This window comes from Camelus bactrianus, chromosome 4, assembly GCF_048773025.1.
Source record: "Camelus bactrianus isolate YW-2024 breed Bactrian camel chromosome 4, ASM4877302v1, whole genome shotgun sequence".
In the NCBI taxonomy this organism is placed as follows: domain Eukaryota; kingdom Metazoa; phylum Chordata; class Mammalia; order Artiodactyla; family Camelidae; genus Camelus; species Camelus bactrianus.
In genome coordinates this window covers 37,092,205-37,112,021 of record NC_133542.1, presented here as the reverse complement: position 1 = coordinate 37,112,021, position 19,817 = coordinate 37,092,205, and the positions used below count along the sequence as shown (strand labels likewise).

Below are 19,817 nucleotides of genomic sequence, written 5' to 3'. Positions count from 1 at the left end.
TAAACAATATTGGGTCACTCACCTGCTCAATGGCTCTGCTTTGTCCTTAGAACAAAATTTAAGTTCCTCACCATGGCCTTTGTCTGTTGGACCCACCCACTACTTCCCTTCCCCTCTCTCGGCCCTAAGTACATCAAACACCAAGTTACTCACAGCTCAACAACTTTGCCCTCATGTTTTCCCCTGCCAGTAATGTTCTTCACCAGATCTTTTCAAAACTGTTTGGTCTGTTTGTCTGTCTATCAGTCTATCTGTTTTCGGCACTCAGGTTTCCAGTCAAGTAACTTCTGGGAGGCTTTCCCCACCTGCCTAGTCTTAGTGGTGCTGCCCTCAGTTGCTCTCTATCACATCAAACTCTTTTATTTTTCTCACTGCATTTATCACCACCTGAAATTTTTTTTTTCACTTATTTGTTTAACAATTTTCTCTGTGGGCAGGGGCCATGTCTGTTTGGTTGACAGCTCTCGCTCCAGTGTACAGACAGCACGTGGCCTATGGGAGATGCTCCTTAAATGTTTGTGCATAAACAGATGTGGACATGCTCCACAAAGGGATATGGATGCAGGAGTCCTGGAAGATGTACTGCAGGGACCAGCTGTGGCCACTCACTGCTAGAGCTATGGCCAAGAGAGCAGAACAGCTCTGCAAGTCCCAGAGGCCTTCTTGCTTAGGGTACTCTGAGGGAAGTTACCATTTTAGGCAAAAGCAGGTAATTGTACAATGTGGAGAAGTCTTTTTGTGAAGAGAAATACTGGGGGCCCCCAAACAATGGAGGGAGCTCCTCAGAACAGCCATAGCAAGGCAACAATCACTTACAAGGGAAGCCAGACCCAGAAGAGACCATATGGAAGATGTCAAGTGTGAGGCCAAAGAGAAGGAGCAAAAAGGCATCATGAACTCCTTTTGGAATAGGAAACTTGCCAGGGGGGCTGCTGTGGGAATGGTCTGCCCCAGTAGGAAGGTGTATTTTATCCCTGACCTTGTATTTAACTGTCAGAGCATAGAGATAATAAAAAGTAGACTGACTTTTAGTCTGTTTTATCACTACTTTTAAACTGTGTGTCCTCACCAAAAGATTCACTCTCACTTGGGCCTCACTCCTGATTGTTGATGTATCCGATAGTCCATGGGAATTGGATTCTGCCACTGGACCATTAGTGAGAATGTGGCTTGGTTCTTACCAAATTATTTTGAAAAAGTAACAAAGTAGTGAGACATCTGGCAGGCAGAACCCAGTCAATACAGTGCCTCTGAAAAGAAAGCCCTTCCTAGACTGTGTTACGCATTTTATTGGCTTTCTTTTAATTGGTGTCGATAATGTTATTTAATGATGATGTTTGCATTTGCCCCAGTCATCTACAAATCTGATTCATTTTCAGGTCCTGGGAATAGTGAGTGGCACACGCTAAAAGATTCAGAGCTATAACAGGGTCTGCTTCTGTCTTCTTTCCCAGATAGGGTAACTAGCCTGTGTTACCTTCACATTCTAGGCCACTCACCACCTCAGTTTAGTTCCTACTCTTACAGGACCTGTGCCCAGAAAAGTTGCCCCAGGGTCAATTCCCCTTAGCAGTTTGTGGCTGCAGGTTCCTCCATCAGTTTCTTAGCCGCAAGGCCTTTGCACTTCCTTCTTTTTACCTGGAACAGACTTTCCCAAATCTTCATATGGCTACTCTTAGCCATCTAGGGCTTACTCGAATGTTATCTCTTCAAAGAGGTCCTCCCACTAGAAAGCAAATTCCCTGAGAGCAGGGATCTTGCCTGTCTTATTCATCCCCTACATCCTGTTGTTCCTAGAACAATGCCTGTCTCATAGTGGGTGCTCAATAAATACCAATTTATTCATTGACTGGTACCTGAGTTCAAGTTCTTTGCCGGCCTGTTTATAGTAGTGATTCTGTATCACCAAGTTCTCTAACATCTCTATACTTTGTCCATGATCTATTTAGCTTCAAGTTAAGAGTATTGGCTTTGGAGTTGACCAGCAGGTTTCAATCTCTGCTTTGATATTTCTAGCTATATGTCCTTGGGCAAATTATTTAACCATTCTGTGCCTCTATTTCCTCATTATTCTACAGATAATAACACTTTCCTCATAGGCTAATTTAAGAATTAAATAAAACTATATGTAAAAGGCTTACTGCAAGGTTTGGCACACAATAAAAATCCAATTAATACAACCCATAAGTGTTATAAATTAATGTTATTATTCTTATTTGTGCTATTTTTATTGTGGATGCACTCTGCTTTAGGAGCAGTATGACTTAGTAAACTTGCAAGGTGACGATCCTGCCTAACTAAGTGCACACTCCACAGCCTACCATTCACTCCGGCATGGTCACTCAGCAGCCACTCTGAGTGAATCTTAAACGATGAGTGAGATTTTAAGAAGCTAAAGATGCATGTGGGAGAGACTTCACATTGAAAGGGACCTCAGGAAGAAGACAGGAAGTTCCAGAAACAGCAACTATGTCTACATAACTAGACCCTGAGGTATATTCATCCATTTATTCATTTTGAAACCATTTTCCAACCACCTATTGTGGCCCAGGCACTGTGCTAAATGCTGGCAATAAAAGGGAACAGAATGGGTCCTTGGCCTCAAGGAGCTCAGCCTACAGAGGAGACAGAGTTGTAAATGGACACCTTATGAGAGTCCAGAGCTACAAGAGCACAGAGGAAAGGAAACAACATCTTTCTATGTGGGGAGACATGAGGGAGAGCCTGAGAAACAGGCTGAGGAGACTGTGTAACGGAGAAGCACTGAAGGTTTTTGAATAGGGAAGTGATAAAACCAGAACTGGAAAAAGTAAATAAAACAGTAAATTTTTTTTCAGAATTCACCCATATTACCTCTTCTTGGCTGACTGGTAGAAAACTGTGTGGGAAGGGACAGCTGGGCTTGGAAACCTGGGCCTTTCATCCCTCTTTCCCCTGGATTAACCTCCTTTTCCATGGTTGCTCTGACCGCATGGCCTCCAGGGGGCGCTGTTCCCCTTCAGTTCTCAGGAGTAGTTGCTCTCAGGGAGCCAGCCAGCCTCAGAATCCCCCCGAAGGCTTAAGACACCCAGCACCTCAGGACAACCCAGAGTTCCTAATCAAGCAAGTGCGTGTAGGGCCTAGGAATTCACATTACTAATGAGCTCCCAGGTAGATGCTGATGCTGCTGGTCCAGAGACCGCCAAGCTTTGAGAACCACTGCTCACAACGATCGAAGACCCTTCTTTGTGTCTTCAGAAGCACCGGTGAAACAAGCACAGACTTTCAAAAGGAGACCTTACTACAGGCTCAGCGACAATCAAACAACAAAAACCAGAGGTACACCCAGTTAGATGTTTTTGTGCCTTGGAGTTCTGAGAGCCCTGAGTTCCGGCCTCCTGATAGATCCAGCCTCTATTCCCCAGTCCCTTTCTTAGGACAGATGCACAGGCCCTATAGTGAGAGTAAGAAGTTTCACCCCACAGCCCCAGCAGGAACAAAACCAGTGAGAACATAATACAACACAAGCATTTTATCATCTGAGCAAACGTGATACATATAAAATAACAGGACGTCTTTATTTCCTGATTTATTTATTCTGCGGCTCCCTCCAATTCCTAGAGCAGGGCTTTGTCCCTGGTGTGTGCCTAATAAAAGTCGTAAGTGAACTGAGTTATGGCTTACAACATCTCTTCACCCACAGAAGCACAATCTACTTTACTGATGTTACACATTTGTTCTTATCCAGCTGTATTTATCCAAAGAACTTGGAATCATTTATGATTTTAACATTGCTATAGCTTTCCAGATAGCATAAGGCTCAATAAACATACAAATTTATTCTTCCTTCTCTCTGTACTATGTCTTCCTTGGATCACTATCTTGGAAACCTGTGCTTAATCACTAGTCTTTATTTTAGATGTTATGGCTTGTCATGACTGTGGGTTTTTTTTCAAGAAAATATGCATAAAGCTATGCATATTTTAAAGCTAGTTACCCCTTAATGCCATCCATGATCCTCTTGAGAATGAAAACTAAACTTCCTCACTTATACTTCCCTTCATATCCATTTTTGTGTGTGTGGTTCTGTGCCCCTTACAGATAGAGGACCAGTCAAGCTCCCTGTTCTTTTACACAGAAATGTTTCCAAAGGCCTAGTGGTCCTCAAAACGCAGACTAAAGCAGGAGGAGGAGGAAATGAGGACTGACAGGAGATGACCACAGCATCTAGATCCCCAGTGAAGTTTCTCGGTGACCATCACTGGGTTCCAAATAAAGGACAGGATAAAGAATGAAATGCATAGAAAAGTTAAAAAAAGGGTGCAGATCAAGCTCCACCAGTCGTAGCCAGGGGACCACCAGTCTTCTTCCCACCCCGACCCTGTCAGATCTCAGGCAAAAGCCTTGCTCTTGACCTTTAAAGGATGTGCCAGGAAGAAACAGGAGTCAAAGCAGATCTACGAGAAAGAGCAAAACAGCAAAAGACAGTTTTAGAGAGTGTGAGAGCTGAAGAAAATGAGAGAGGAAGATGGAGAAAGCACAAGAGAGAAAAGAGACGAGATGCAGAGACTCTTCTAGAAGGATGAATCACTCCTCCCACCAAGCCACACACACCCACTCCCCAAAATACCTTGCAACTCCCCCAACCTGAAAGTCCAAGCTTCCACAGGCTGATTCACCACTCAAGCCCTAAATAAACTACTTGACCCAGTTCTGAAGGGGATTACTTTTAGCCTTAGTCACTCTTGGATTTGCATTTCCTTTATACTTGCAGTGGCCACTTGTCTTATCCACCCAAGGTGCTTAATGGACTAGAGTCATTTTTCTGACATCAAGTTTGTGACAGCAACTTCATCCAAAGTCTGAATAAAATAGAATATGGCTTCAGGATTCTCACCCAGATTCAAACAATTGAAAGAATTCCTTCATTCCTAGACCAGGTTAGAGAAATATAAACCAGGAAATCACAAGAAATTAAAATGTGGCAGCTGTCTGCCAATCCTCAGCCAAAAGGTGGTCTTTTATGAAAGAATAACGTCTGGAAGAACAAGTGTCATGCTTGCAGAACTTTGTGGAATGGAGGGATTTAAGAAATGTTTGAAAATTTATGGGTGAAGACAATCACATCTGATCCTCATAATGACCCAGTGAGAAAAATTAATTTCATCTTACACATGAAGAAACTGAGGTTCAGAGAAGGTAAGTGATATACCAATGATCACACAGCAAAACCCAAGAACTGGAACCCAACCCTAACTCATAATCTAATCTCATGAAAGTGTGTACAGGCAAAATGTTGGCCCTCATAAAACTTAAGACAAAGATATATACCTCCTATTAGTCAATACTATTAAAAATCCCCCTCAAAAATATGCTTAAATTTACATTCACCCATAGAAAGCATAGTCATCTTATTAAAAAGGCAAGGTTGCCTGGATTTTTTCCCTCCTTTTTTTTTAAAGTTGAAAGAGAGATGGTAATTCAAAAACAATGGCAGCCAAAGCAAATTCTCAATTTCCCTTCACAGGATGTTTTGTTTGCTATGAATCAAGGATATTTAGACATTTGTTGAAAGCTTCAAGTAGGAAAAACAGAGGCCCAAATCAAAAACAAGGAACCTAGAAACAAGTATAATACAAGGAGTAGAATAAAATATTTTTTTAAACTGTCATTATTTTCAATGAGACAAAGACATTTCATCCATAAAACTAAACAGGGTGCTATTAAAAAGGAATCAAGAATTTTTAAAAATTTCTTTGAAAATGCAGAGAATGACCAAACAAATTTAAAATTCAATAGAGGAGTTAGATAGTAAAAATTAAGTAAATCTCCCAGAATGTCTTGTATAAAAGATAAAAAAATGGAAATAAAAGAAAAGAAGATAAGAAATCAAAGATATCTATCAAATGACAAATAGGAGTTCTAGAAAAAGGAAACAGATAAAATGGAAGGAATAAAACTGTCAAAGAACTAATATCCAAGTCAAAAAAAATCCAGAATAGAGGAACTTAAGTCTCCAGCTTGAAAGAGCTCACCAACTTCCCAATTTAAACAAAAAAAGACTCACACCTCAGCATATCATAATAAAAATTTAAAGGAACAAAGTAGATTAAAGAATCTTACCACCTTCAGAGAGGAAAAACAGGTCACAAAGGACGGGCATCAAAAGGATATCTGATTCTCCACAGCAACATTACTTCAAAATGTTTAAGAAACAATGCCTGCCCAATTCTGTATCAAATTACAAATTAAGTGTGAATATAAAGACACTTGTATACATGCAAGGGCTCCAAAAATTCACCTCATGTGCCACTGTAGAATGTGCTTCAGCAAAATAAAGTTTTAAGAACAACAAAGGAGGCTGCATGGGATACAGAAAACAGGGACCCTACAAAAGGAAGTCACAGAATCTGGTGACACACCGGAGACCAGCAATTCAGAACGGCCCAGGAGAGGGAAGGACAACAATGGTCAACCTACAATCACATACTCAGTGAAACTCTTTTCCTTTTCAGAAAGACAAAGACTAAGATTGCTTACCACCAAAAAGACTTTCTCTAGAGAAATGTTAAAAGACATTCCTGAAGATGGAAAATGATCACGGAAGATACAAAGAAATAGGAGGGAGGAGATAAAGAAATACGCTAAGATCCTGGTAAATATAAACAAACAGAGATTGACTATACAAATCAGTAATAATGAAGTCTAATTTGGGGGGAAAACAAAAGAAGATAGAATTAAAACCCTGACAAAAATGTGTAAGACAAATTCCAAGGTCCTTGAATTGGTGGGATGAGACTAGATACATGGATTAACTTAGATTTTGTTAAGTATGCATATTAAGATTGTCAGGGTTAACAGGAAATCAACTTTTATACCATCTTTTAAGTAAGAACTGCAATTAAGAGCAACCTAACAGGTTTTGGGAAAACTGGAGGGCCACATGTTAATCAATGAAGTTAGAACATCCCCTTACACCACACACAAAAATAAACTCAAAATGGCTTAAAGACTTAAACGTAAGACAAGACACTATAAACCTCTTGGAAGAAAACATAGGCAAAACATTATCTGACATAAATCTCAGCAATGTTCTCCTAGGGTAGTCTACCCAGGCAATAGAAATAAAAGCAAAAATAAATAAATGAGACCTAATTAAACTTACAACCTTTTGCACAGCAAAGGAAACCATAAGCAAAACAAAAAGACAACCTACAGAATGGGAGAAAACATTTGCAAAAGATGAGACTGACAAGGGCTTAATTTCCAGAATATATTAACAGCTCATACAACTTAATAAAACAAACAAAAAACCCAATTCAAAAATGGGCAAAAGATCAAAATAAGCAATTTTCCAATGAAGACATACAAACGGCTAATAGGCACATGAAAAAAATGCTCAATATTGCTAAATACCAGAGAAATGCAAATCAAAACTACAATGACGTATCACCTCACACCAGTCAGAGTGACCATCACTCAAAAGTCCACAAATGATAAATGCTGGAAAGGGTGCAGAGAAAAGGGAAACCTCCTACACTGTTGGTGGGAATGCAGTTTGGTGCAGCCCTTACTGAAAACAGCACGGAGCGTCCTCAAAAAACTAAAAACAGACTTATATGATCCAGCAATCCCACTCCTAGGCATATATTCAGAGGGAACCTTAATTCAAAAAGACACATGCACCTCAATGTTCACAACAGCACTATTTACAACAGCTAAGACATGGAAACAACCTAAATGTCCATCGACAGATGACTGGATAAAGAAGTTGTGGTATATTTGTACAATGGAATACTACTCAGCCATAAAAAAATAATAAAACGCCATTTGCAGCAACATGGATGGACATGGAGAATGTCATTCTAAGTGAAGTAAGCCAGAAAGACAAAGAAAAACACCATATGATATCACTTATATATGGAATCTAAAAAAAAAAAGGACAAAAGAACTTATTTACAAAACAAAAACAGACTCACAGACATAAAAATCAGACTTACGGTTACCAGGTGGTAAAGGGTGTGAGAAGGGATAAACTGGGAGTTTTGAGATTTGCAGATACTAACTACTATATATAAAATAGATAAACAAGTTAATACTGCATAGCATAGGGAACTATATTCAGTATCTTGTAATTTATGGTGAAAAAGATTATGCAAACGAATATATGTATGTTCATGTATGACTGAAGCATTATGCTGTACACCAGAAATTGTCACATTGTAAACTAGCTATACTTCAATTAAAAAATATATCTATATAAGTATTTGTGTATATATATTTGTGTATATACTTATATGTATACACAAAAACTATATATATATAGTTTTTAAAAAAGAGAGTAACCTAACAGGAAGGGAGGGTAATAGCTCAGTGGTAGAGCGTGTGCTTAGCATGCACGAGTTCCTGCATTCAATCCCCAGTACCTCCATTTAAAAAATAATATTAAATTAAATTAAATTAAAAAGAGTAACCTAGCAGTTCTAATCAAAAAGAAACTCTTCCTTATCAAGGAATTCCAGTTAATACATGTAAAAGAAATAAATAATTAGAAAGTCACCATTTTTTAGCCCTTAACAAACTAAAAAAAGAGTTCAGCAAGGATTACCTAAAACCAATAGGTGAAAAGTTGATGAGGAGTGGAATATTTGCAAAATAATAAAGTATCACCCACAGGTTACTTGCGAGTCACAAGAGGAAAAACTAAACATTATGGTGAAGGCATTAGGTTTACTCCATCTGAACCCAGTTATGAATATTCTCATCACTGCTAAATGTAATGAGACATTATGTGCATCTTGACGTGATGCAGTGGGAAATAAACGACATTGTCTATGATGTATTCTTGTCAAAAATGCTTAACCTAAATCTAGCCAAGGCTTTATCTCTCGCTTCTAGTTTACAGGAAACACAGGGACTAGAAGAACAAGTTAAACACGACTACAAGGAAGCTGTCAAACAAATCCAGAACTGAGGACAGTCTACAAGACAACTCACCTGTGTTTAATTAGAAAACGTCATAAAAACAAAAGGTGTGTGTGGGAGGGAGGAGGGGAATACTCTAGATCCAAAGAAGCTTAACAGACATAAAACACAAGGACCAAAAGCTAGTACAGACCAAGATTGGATCCTAGCACACACTAAGTAACTGTGAAAGCCATTTTGGAAATACTTGGGAGAAATTTTAATACTAACCGAGTACTAAGTGATATTAGGGAATTATAGGTAATGTTGTTAAGTTTGATAATACTGCAAACATGCAGAAATGTCCTTATTTTTAAGAGATCCATACCATTTAGAAAATAAGCATTTTCCTTGCTGCATTTTACTTTTAAACATGAAAAGAAAAAAGGAGTACTGAAGCAATTATGGCAAAATGTTAGTATTTGCTAAATACAGAAGATATTTCCTCATTAAGCTAGTGTTTCTCACACTATTGTGCACATAAACCAATGCAGGGCCTTGTTCAAATGCAGATTATGACTCAGCAGTTTCCGGGGAGGCCTGAGATTCTGCATTTCTAACAAGCGCTCGAGTGATATGGATGCTACAGTTTCATGAATCACATTCTCAGTAGCAAAATAATATATTTTCTCGGCATATCTGATGGTTTGAAAAAATAATTAAGGTTATTCACTAAAGAAGAAGAAGAAATGAGCGCATAAAACTCAAAACAGAAGGAACTAAAAGTCAAATTAAAAACAAATAAATTCAGAAGAAAGTGTCACCGGCAAGGCCCATTTTGAATAATAAAATAAAGTCTAACCTCTTTTTTTTGTTTTCCTTTTCCTCTGTGCTTCCTCTTTCGCTTGCTCACAGGAGTCCGCATCCGGAGGCCTTGCGCTCAGCACTTCAGACGGAGCTCCTAGTTCAAAATGGCTGCGCAGACACTTCCGCTCGGAGGGCGCATGTGCAGAAGCTCTGCGCAGGACGCCTCAATCCAAGATGGCGGCGGCGAGCCAGAAACTGAGCTGCACAGCTGGGCCAGACGCGTAAGAACTCCACCCCCTCCCACCCCTCCCCGCGAACAAGAACCTTACAAAGCAACCTCACCCAGGGCCTGTCAGGGAATATAGAAATAGGATGAGGAAGCTAAAGATAACTTAAGAAATAAATTTTGATACATCGGTAGTCACACACACACACACACACACACACACACACACACACACACACATTCAATTTACCAGTTAAAAGACTGAGATTGTGAGACCGGAAAATAAAAAATCTAGTCCTATCCTATATATAAGAGAAAGACCTAAAACATAAGAACATAGAAAAACTGAGAGTAAAAGAACTGAAAAGTAGGTAACACTAACCAAAATAAAAGCTTCTGTAGCTATAGTACTAATGCAAAGTAGGATTTAAAGCAAAAAATATCATTATGTTAAACAAGTTCACTAGGTTGATAAAAGTTTTAGTTAATAAATTGTGATACTCCCATAAAATGGAATACTCTAAAAGCAGTGAAAATGAATGAACCAGAGTAAAAACAGTAAGTTATAGAAAGATGTGTGCAATATTACACTATTTCTATAAAGCATGAAACCAGGCAAAAATATATATCATACGCATACATACATGTGTGTGTATAAGCTATATGCACACACGTGTGTGTATGTGTGTGCATGTGTGTAAAGTTTAGGGTTACATAGATATATGAGAAAATTATAAAGAAGTACACGGAAATGATAGAACATGAATTCAGAATAGTGGTGGATCCTTCTCAGGGTAGGGAAACACGAAAACATCAAGTGTACTGCAAGCATTTTATGTATCAGATTGCTCTGGTGTACGTCATTACATTAGTCTTTATATTTCATAATAATATTTTTTCAAAGAAGTTGGAATGAGAATATGTACTTATTCACCATCTGTTCAAAATCTCATTGTACTGGCAGAAAAAAAAATTATTTTTAAAAGAATGAATTTCTAATAGCTCCAGGAACAACAGCAAAAAGGGGACACAAGCCACCAGGCTAAAACCGTAGGAGTTCTTAGAGTAGTAATGTTAGAGCAGGCAGATAGCTAGAAATGAGCAGAGAAAGGGGGACACAGACCAAATAGCAGGAATTGGCCAGAAAGGAGGGGCACAACCCAAATGCAGGGAAACATACATCACATAAGCACCAGGGATCCCTGGGCGGAGAAAGAAAAGCAGGAATCTTTGGGCTGATAAGGGGCCACACCTTTTGGCCTGGAGACCAACAAAGAAAGGTCAGAAAAGGCAGGAATTTCCAGTGTCCAAATGTAACCTTTTGCTTATTATGCCCTCATTTCAATAAAATTAGCCTTTCAGATCAGAAGTACCCATCATGCACTGATGCCATGACACTTGTGATCCAGACTAAATAAGGACAAAAATCCCTCCTCCCTTTGGAAAGGTGGAGTTGGGATGATAATCAGGAAATAAAACCCAAGCCCTTCCCTCCTCAATGAATATTCTGCCCGTTCATTTTTACACCCTACATAACTAACTTTCTAAAGAAACTCAGGGCAGCCGGTCAACTGAGCCTGCCTGCTCTCCCCTTGAGAGTGTACTATCCATCCTTTAATAAATCTTCATTTTACTTTTTTTAATCTCTAAGTCTTGTCTCTGAATTATTTCTGGGACGGGACAAGAACCTGGAACACAGGTTGGATCCACCGGCAACAGTAAGAGTAAGCAAACTGTATCCCCTAATTCACAGTAGGCCAAAGAAAAGAGCAGCCCTCACGGAGAAACTGGAAATCATAGTCATGACTTAAAGCATAGTTCAGTTGCTAACAGCTAGAAAACTCTCCAAAAGTAACTGTTGACTGGCTGATCTAATTAATTAATTAACTAACTAGCTAACTAACTAAATAAGGGACTCACCTGCAGCAGTCATCATGTAATAACTGAGCCAAACCGACCCTTCTCTTTCTCTCCCTCCCCCTATCACCCTCTGGCCCTCCTCGGGGCACTGTGCAGTAGCCAGCAATGGCTTTTGAGCCCAGTATGAAAAACCCAATGTTTTTCTAACCCAAAGGTATGTAAAGTATTGGCTGAATCAGGCTTATAGATTTATTTTGTTTGTCTTGCAGAACACTTCACTTATGGAAAACTTTTAAATAAAAATAGAAGTTTTCAGCATCTTGAAAAAAAGAAAACAAGAAAAAACAGTTAGGATCCGCACCCTGGGCCCCTCATTCCTGAATGACAGCATCTGCTGGCTCTCAGTTTATGCTTTTCTGGAGCTCCTACCAGACAGCTTCAGTCCTTTGCCTGCCTGGCCCCTGCTAGCACTTTCATTTTTTTTCTTCTGCCCTAGATCGTGTTCCCAGACTTTTCTGAGGTACTTGCTAAATATTAGGTTTCTCAGGCCTTTCCCCTGGAGATTCTGATTTAATGGGTGTTATGGATTGAGCTGTGCCCCTAAAATTCATGCGTTGAAGTTCTAATCCCTGAGTCCCTCAGAATGTTACCTTATTTGGAGGTAGGGTCTTTACAGAGGTAATAAAGTTAAAAGGGGGTCGCTAGGGTGACCCCTAATCCAGTATGACTGGTGTCCTTGTAAAAAGGGAAAATTACAAGAGACTTGCAAAGAGGGAAGATGATGCAAAGACAGAGATGATAGCCATTGACAAGCCAAAGATAGCCCAGAGTCGATCCTTCCCTCAGAGCTCTCAGAAGGAACCAAACCTGCTGGCATGACACTTTGATTTGGGACTTCTGGCCTCCACTACTGTGAGAAAATTAATTTCTGCCATTTAAGCCATCCAGTAGTGGTACTTTGTCATGGCAATTTAGCAAATTAATACAATGGGTTTGGTACCAAGTCTGGAAATTTGTGCTTTTAATAAATGCAACAAACATGGTCACACATGGGAATATCTGGAGGTTTGGGGAAAACTTTGATTCCTAGGTTCCAACTGCAGAGATTCTGATCTTGTTGATGTAGGGTGGGACCTCAGCATCAGGATTCTCTAAATCTCCTCAGGTGATTCTAGGGGCAGCCATGTTTGAGACCCACCAGCTAGGGAACACTATTCTATAATACCAGTTTTAATATTAGTATAATTTTACCTCACTGTTTTTCATTTCTTAGTTTTCTCATCCGTAGATAATGTTGATCACTACCATCTATTGGGGCCCTTTGATGTGCTAGACACTGTGAGTTATTTCATCTAATCACTAACAGTCTATAAACTTGATTCTTCTTTGAGAAGTATGTCTTTGAGCTGAGGAAAGATTATATGATTTGCTGAAGGTCACACAGGCTCTTACGTGTTAGTCTATGCACCCAATATCTCTTTCCATTTTACCATTTGGTCTTCTAGTAAAACAGGGTTAAACCAAATGATCTATATGAATGCATCCAGTTCAAAAGCTATTTATTTATTTTTTTAATATTTTAAGATTTTTTTCAAAAAGTCCCTAATTTTAAGATTTGTGAAAATGTTTTACTAGTACCTCTGTCAACAGTGCCCATAAGCTCCAGAATTTTCTACTTCTAACTATAAATAAGTGAATAAATTGGATTTTCTTTTTTGTTTTCTAAGCCAGGGAAGTATTAGCAATTCACTTAAATCTGTTTCCAAGCTGATGAAAAGTAAAGCAACAGTAGCACGTATAAAACAGAACCCTGGCGAGATGAGACATTAACAGGTAGAAGCCCACGATGAATTATTCTTGTCCGCATGTTTAATGAGACTCTGTGGGTTAGGTATCTATTTCTCATAGTGGCCTGATGTAACTGTTTCCTGCCACATGCACTAGTATTACCACAATAATCTGCTTAAAGATATTTTATGTTCAAACATGCGTTGTATGCCCTATCTTCCTCTTAATTCCTGCCATTCAGTTTCCAAAAGAATAGTGGTATGTCTTTGAGTTCATCCATTCACTTCATTTCATATTTACTGAGGGCCCAGCATGTGCAGATGGTATGCCACAAACGGGGTACAGTGGGGAACCAAGTTGTCTCCCTGCCCTCGTGGAGCCTAGGGTCTAGTGAGGGGGTGATGGTCAATGAGAAGGTTAGTAACTAAGAAAATTACAGATTTTGAAAAATGCTAGAAAAAGAAAAAAAAATAGGATGATGAAATGTAGGGTTTCTTGGGAAGGATACTATAGATGAGGTGGTCAGGGAAGACCTCTCTGCAAGAGGGATATTTGACCTGAAACCTGAAGAATAAGGGGGAGCTGGGTAGGCAAAGAGCTGGGGACAAGCACTCTGACACAGGAGCAGTAAATACAAATGTCCTAAGGTGGGAATGAGCTTAGCGTGCTTGGGGGACAGCTGAAACACCGCGAGAAAAGAGAAGGACCCTATCAGATGATGTGGGCGGGAGGGCAGGCGAAGGATCATACAGGACTGGGTGCCTTGGAGAGGAATCTGGATTCTACTCAAAGAAGAATGAAAGTCCAAGTAAGTGGCTTAAGCAGTCAGGTAACCCCCGTTACAACCCACCGCTCTAGGTCACACGCTCAGGGAGACTATATATTCCAGTATTTGGTTCTCTAAGAGCTAATGTTTCTTAATTCAAAATGTAAATAATCCAATAAATTGTTACATTACTTACAATATGGATAAGCAGTGAGCGTTATTAGCATACTAGCTTCTAGAAAAGTCAAACAAACAAACAAAATAGATACAACTTTCAGGGTTTGGTTCTGAAAGCTGCTTCTAAGCCCTTCCTAGTTAAGAGGGCAGCTATAGAACACTTGGCTGAATCATCCCCCTGGTTTAATGGCCATTAAAAAAAGAGAGGGAGAGAGACACTGTACAGAAGAGTAGAAAGTCCCAACAGAACTTCAAAATAAAAATAACCACCATCAGGAAGGCACATCCTAATTTTCGGTAAACATAATGTGATTGAGAAACCATCACTGGCTGGCTCAAATTACAACCACTGAAACTAAACTTTGTAGCCAAAAGAAAGAAAGGAGAACCAAAGCCTTCACAGGGGATGGAGGGTGGAGGGTGAATAGCAAAAATATTTAACAACCGGTAGCACATGGTCACGGATCAATCAGCACAGAGGCCAGCTGTGAACCCCTGCAGGGTATGAACAGGAAGGAGGTGAATGTCAGAACTGCTTCCTCTATTCTCACTCTCCAGTCCACCAAAGACAGACTAAGAGGTTATCCCCAAACTATGGGATCTCTTCTGAGGCAGTTAGGATCACTGCCACACCCCTAAACCCAACTATTGCTTTCTATCCATTCTGAGTCTGCAAATCCTAGAAATGCAGCTCGAGCAGTGATGCTATCTGATGCTGGCTGTGAGCTCAGGAGGTCTCTGAAAGTAAGTGTTGCTGTCTAAGCATTGTGGTTTTTCATGTACCACTTCTGGTCAAAACAAAACAAAAAACTCACAAATTGGTTTAGATTACCCAGGAATAAATTCTCTATAAGGTTAAGTGATGAAGCAGCAGGTCCAGAAGAAGAGCCAGCCTTAATCCAGGAGAGCTGAACTCAATGACAACCTGAGAACTACTTCTGGCTCCAACTGAAACCAGCCCCGCCACTGACGATCAGAGAGGAATCCAAGGGCCCCCAGGTGGGGAGGAGGCAGGGCAGGCCTCCTTCCTGCTGGAAAATTTTAAGGTTGGAAAGTTCTCATTTTTCAAGGAATGGTATACAGAAGGCAATACCGTAATACCCGTGGCATATTCTGCAACAAAAATGAGAGGAACATTGTGTCAAGCTGCTAGGGAGTGATATCCTTGCTGAAAAAATAAGAAAACAATGACTTTGGAGTTAGAGTCTTAGTGGGAGTGTCTGTGTCATCAGATCTTTGTGTATTTCTCATCCTCTAGGATGAGGTGCTTGCACCTCTCCAACCCAAACAAGTGGCAGAGTTGCTTTAAAGACAACTTAAAGAACCAAAATTCTGTGCCCCGAATTTGAGGGGAGCCAGGGTCTGGGGCCTGAATCCTGATAGGAGATTGTGAGAAAGTGAGAGTGAAAGATTGTTGAAAGTGAGAGTCCTGCTGGGGAAGACAAGTAGAAAGGGCTCCAGTGAGCAATGAGTGCTTCTACTGGTGGCAGCTCACAGATGTGTTTTTTTCATGCACCAAGTGGATCCTTGGAAGAAAGTCAATCATCTTCTTCTAAATACATTTTAATTGAAATATAACAGTGCACAAATCACAAGCATACAGCTTCATGGATTATAGCAAAATAAATATCCGTGTAACAACCACCAAGATTAAGAACATAAACCTTATCCCCAAAATACCGGCCATGACCCTTCTAATTGCCCAAAGGCAACCACTATCCTCACTTCTGATAACATAGTTTTACTTGGTTCTGAACATTTTATAATTATTCAATATATAAGCTTTCCCTTTGGCTTCTTTCACTCAACATTTTACTTTGAGATCCATTCATGTTTTAAAATAACAGTAGTGTATCCATTTTCATTGCTACATAATATGCTACTATTTGAATATACCACAATTTTTCTATTGTTGGTAGACATTTGGATTCTTCTAATTTGAGGATACTATGAATAGTGCTGGTATGAACATCTTTGTATATGTCTTTTGGTGTATATTTCTGTTTGGTACATAGTCAGGAGTGAATTATGGGTCATAGATATAAGATGTTCAACTTTAGAAGACACTGCCCTGGTGACATTTTGTAATGTACAGAAATATCAAATCTCTATGTTGTGTAACAGGAACTAATATAATATGTGTTATAGGTCAATTATACTTCAAAAAATAAACAAACTGATAGAAAAAGAGATCAGATTTGTGATTACTGTGGAGGGGAGTGGAATTGAACGAAGGTGGTCAAAAGATACAAACTTCCAATTATAAAATAAATAAGTACTAGAGATGTAATGTACAACATGATAAATATAATTAACGCTGCTGTATGTTATATGTAAAAGTTGTTAAGAGAGTAAATTCTAAGAGTTCTCATTACAAACATAAACCTTTTTTTCCATCTTCTTATCTTTTGTATCTATATGAGATGATGGATGTTCACTAAACTTATTGTGGTCATCATTTCATGATGTATGTAAGTCATATCATCATACTGTGCATCTTAAACTTACCCAGTGGTGTATGCCAATTATATCTCAATAAGACTGAAAGAAAAAAAGAACACACTGCCATACATATTTGTAAAGTGGATATAAACAGCTTTCACTCCGACCAGCAATAGGTGAGAGCTCTGCTTGCTCTACATTCATACCAATGCTCTGTACTGAGGACTGCTTTTAGGTATATTGTTAGATTGTCACTGTGGTTTTAATGTGAATTTCCCTGAAGGCTAATGAGTATATATTGATATGTTTATTGCCATTTTGACATCCTCTTTTGTGAACTGACAAGTCTTTTGCCCATTTTTATGTTGGTGGGCTATCTTTTCATCAATACTTTATACGTGTTCCTTTTATATTCAGATATAAGTGTTGCAAATATCTTGTGGTTTGCCTTTTTACTCTCTTAAAGGTGTCTTAGGATGAACAGAATTTTCTAATTTACTGGAGTCCAATTTACCAATCTTTTGCTTTACGCTTAATGATTTTTGTTCCTATTTAATAGATTTTTGCCTAGACCAAATACTTCTAATAAATTCTAGGAAAAGCAGACAAAAGATCAGCAATAATAAAGAATATTTGAGTAAATATATCAAAAATCCTCCATAACTAAAACAGTATAATGGTCATACCAATGAAACAGAATAGAAAATTCACTAAGGAGGGAGGGTGTATCTCATGGAGAATATGCTTAATACACACTAGGTCCTGGGTTCAATCCCCAGTACCTCGATTAAATAAACAAACAAATAAATATAGATAAATAAATGAATAAACCTAATTACCTCCCCTCTCCCCAACATTTCCTTTATTAAAAAAAAAAAGCTCATTAATAGAGCTGAATTTATGCATATTTTTACTGTAGCAAGTGATGCATCTCAAATCTGTGGAGGGAAATGATTATTCAGCAAATAGTGTTAGAATAGCTGTTTTCCTATTTTCTAATTGGATTGTTTGACTTCTTTAAACTGAATCTAAGCTGACTGTCTGTGGTGGAGTTATAAGAGAACTGGAGTCAAGGGATATGATTTTTTCTTAATTCTTATTTTTATTGAAGTATAGTCGATTTACAATGTTAGTTTCAGGTGTACAGCAAAGCAATTCAGTTATACATAGACATACAGATACAAATTTTTTTTCAGATTCCTTTCCATTACAGCTCATTATAAGAAATTGAATATAGTTCCCAGTGCTGTATAGTAGGTTCAAGGGGTATGATCTTAAATCCCAGTTCTACCAAAAACAGAGACCTCTGATAAGCTCTTTTATTTGTAGACTAGGAAATCAAATCATCTGCCCCTCTTCTCTCTTGAGGGTGTCATATGCTAAAAGGCACTTCCAAGAAAACACTTCTGATCTGTAAGGTGTTCTACAAATAAAAATTGCGATTGCTAGTATTACAGTGACTTTGTGCTCTTCACATTATAGTTAAGTTCAAATGTAAATGATGCAATAATCTACCTAAGTACACAGGACCACAGAGACGAGGTGGGTGCAGGAGACACGAGGGAGGCTAGAGTTAAAGGCATGGGAGGCTGTGACCCAGCACAGCCTTTGGTGAGAGGATCCTCTCAACCTCTGTCTTCCTGTCACGGCAGTTAGAGGATGCCTGGGATCACCCAGCAGGTGGCGAGGTGGGAAATTCCACAGGTGGTTTCCCATATTCATCTCTCTTCCCAATCCAATTAGACACCAATTCAAAGACACTGTCCTCTTCCCAAAGCCACCACCTGATCAAAATCCTTATCACTTCAAACCAGAATTTCTGCATCAGCCTCCAACTCAGCAGAGCATCAGTATTTCCTGTAAACCAGATTTTCCTGATTTCAACATCTCAGTCAATGACACATTGAGCATTTTGGTTTAACCTTTCTGGTTTCCAAACTTTAAAGTCATTCCTGAATCTTCCTACTCATATATATGAGATTGTATTTTATAACTACATGATTATAAATATGGATATAATCCAGACTCATTTTATATATTCTTTTTTTTTTCTCATTTTGAGATAAATCAAAATTCAAATGTTTTTGTGGGTTCCTGAAAATATCATGAGTCCTAGGCACTGTGTCTACTGCTTAAGGAGTAAGTGAGTTCTGCTGTTCACGAAGATTCACAGTCTAGGATAAAGTCCTAACTTTCTATGCGGGAGTTCAGGGCCTTCAGAAGTCCAACTATTGCTCACCATTGTGTTTCTGACTCTGCTTTCCCAAAGGGATGCTTTTCCTCTGTCAATCCAGCCTGCTCACTGTTTCCCAAGCACAGTTGTTCCTGCTGCCACTGCTAGAGCTGCTTACTGCCTTTTGACTTTCATTTATATCTGTTATAGGAGGCCCATTTCAGTTTCTGGCTTGAGAAAGAAAGACAGCATGGTAGAAGCAGAAGATTGTGAAGCAGATTCAGATGAATTTAGGTTACTTTCCCTTTCTGAGCTAGAATGTCCTTATTTCTATGATCAAGATAATAGTACCCTTCTTTTAGGATTGTCATGAGGATTGCATGAGATGAAGTACAAAATAAAAAACCCGAGTAAAGTACTGAGCACATAAACATCTTTCTTCCTTTCCCTTCTCATGTCTTCCAGATTGTACAAGCTTTCCATGATATATTTCTCTGTTGAAACTCCTATTCTACATACTTAATCACACCTAGGCAACCTCTTCTTGGATTGGGTTACAAATATAAATAAATAGAAAGAAACAGCTTTACTGAGGTATGTCGACTGAAATAAATGCATAGCCTAAAAGTTGAAAGTTATGTTTTATTTGGTGGGAGGACTCGAACTGGGATGACATCCTCTCAGATCACTCTGAG

At 39.0% G+C, this 19,817-nt stretch overlaps 1 long non-coding RNA gene across 2 annotated transcripts in view; it reads right to left on the bottom strand.

The window, feature by feature from the left end:
* The window catches only part of LOC141577457 (uncharacterized), a 67,502-nt gene extending 57,643 nt beyond the window's left edge, over positions 1-9,859 (bottom strand). For both annotated transcript variants that reach the window (XR_012506383.1, XR_012506382.1), the window contains exon 1: positions 9,746-9,859. This is a non-coding gene — a long non-coding RNA (uncharacterized LOC141577457). The remainder of the gene's footprint in view (positions 1-9,745) is intronic.
* Positions 9,860-19,817: the final 9,958 nt, after the last annotated feature.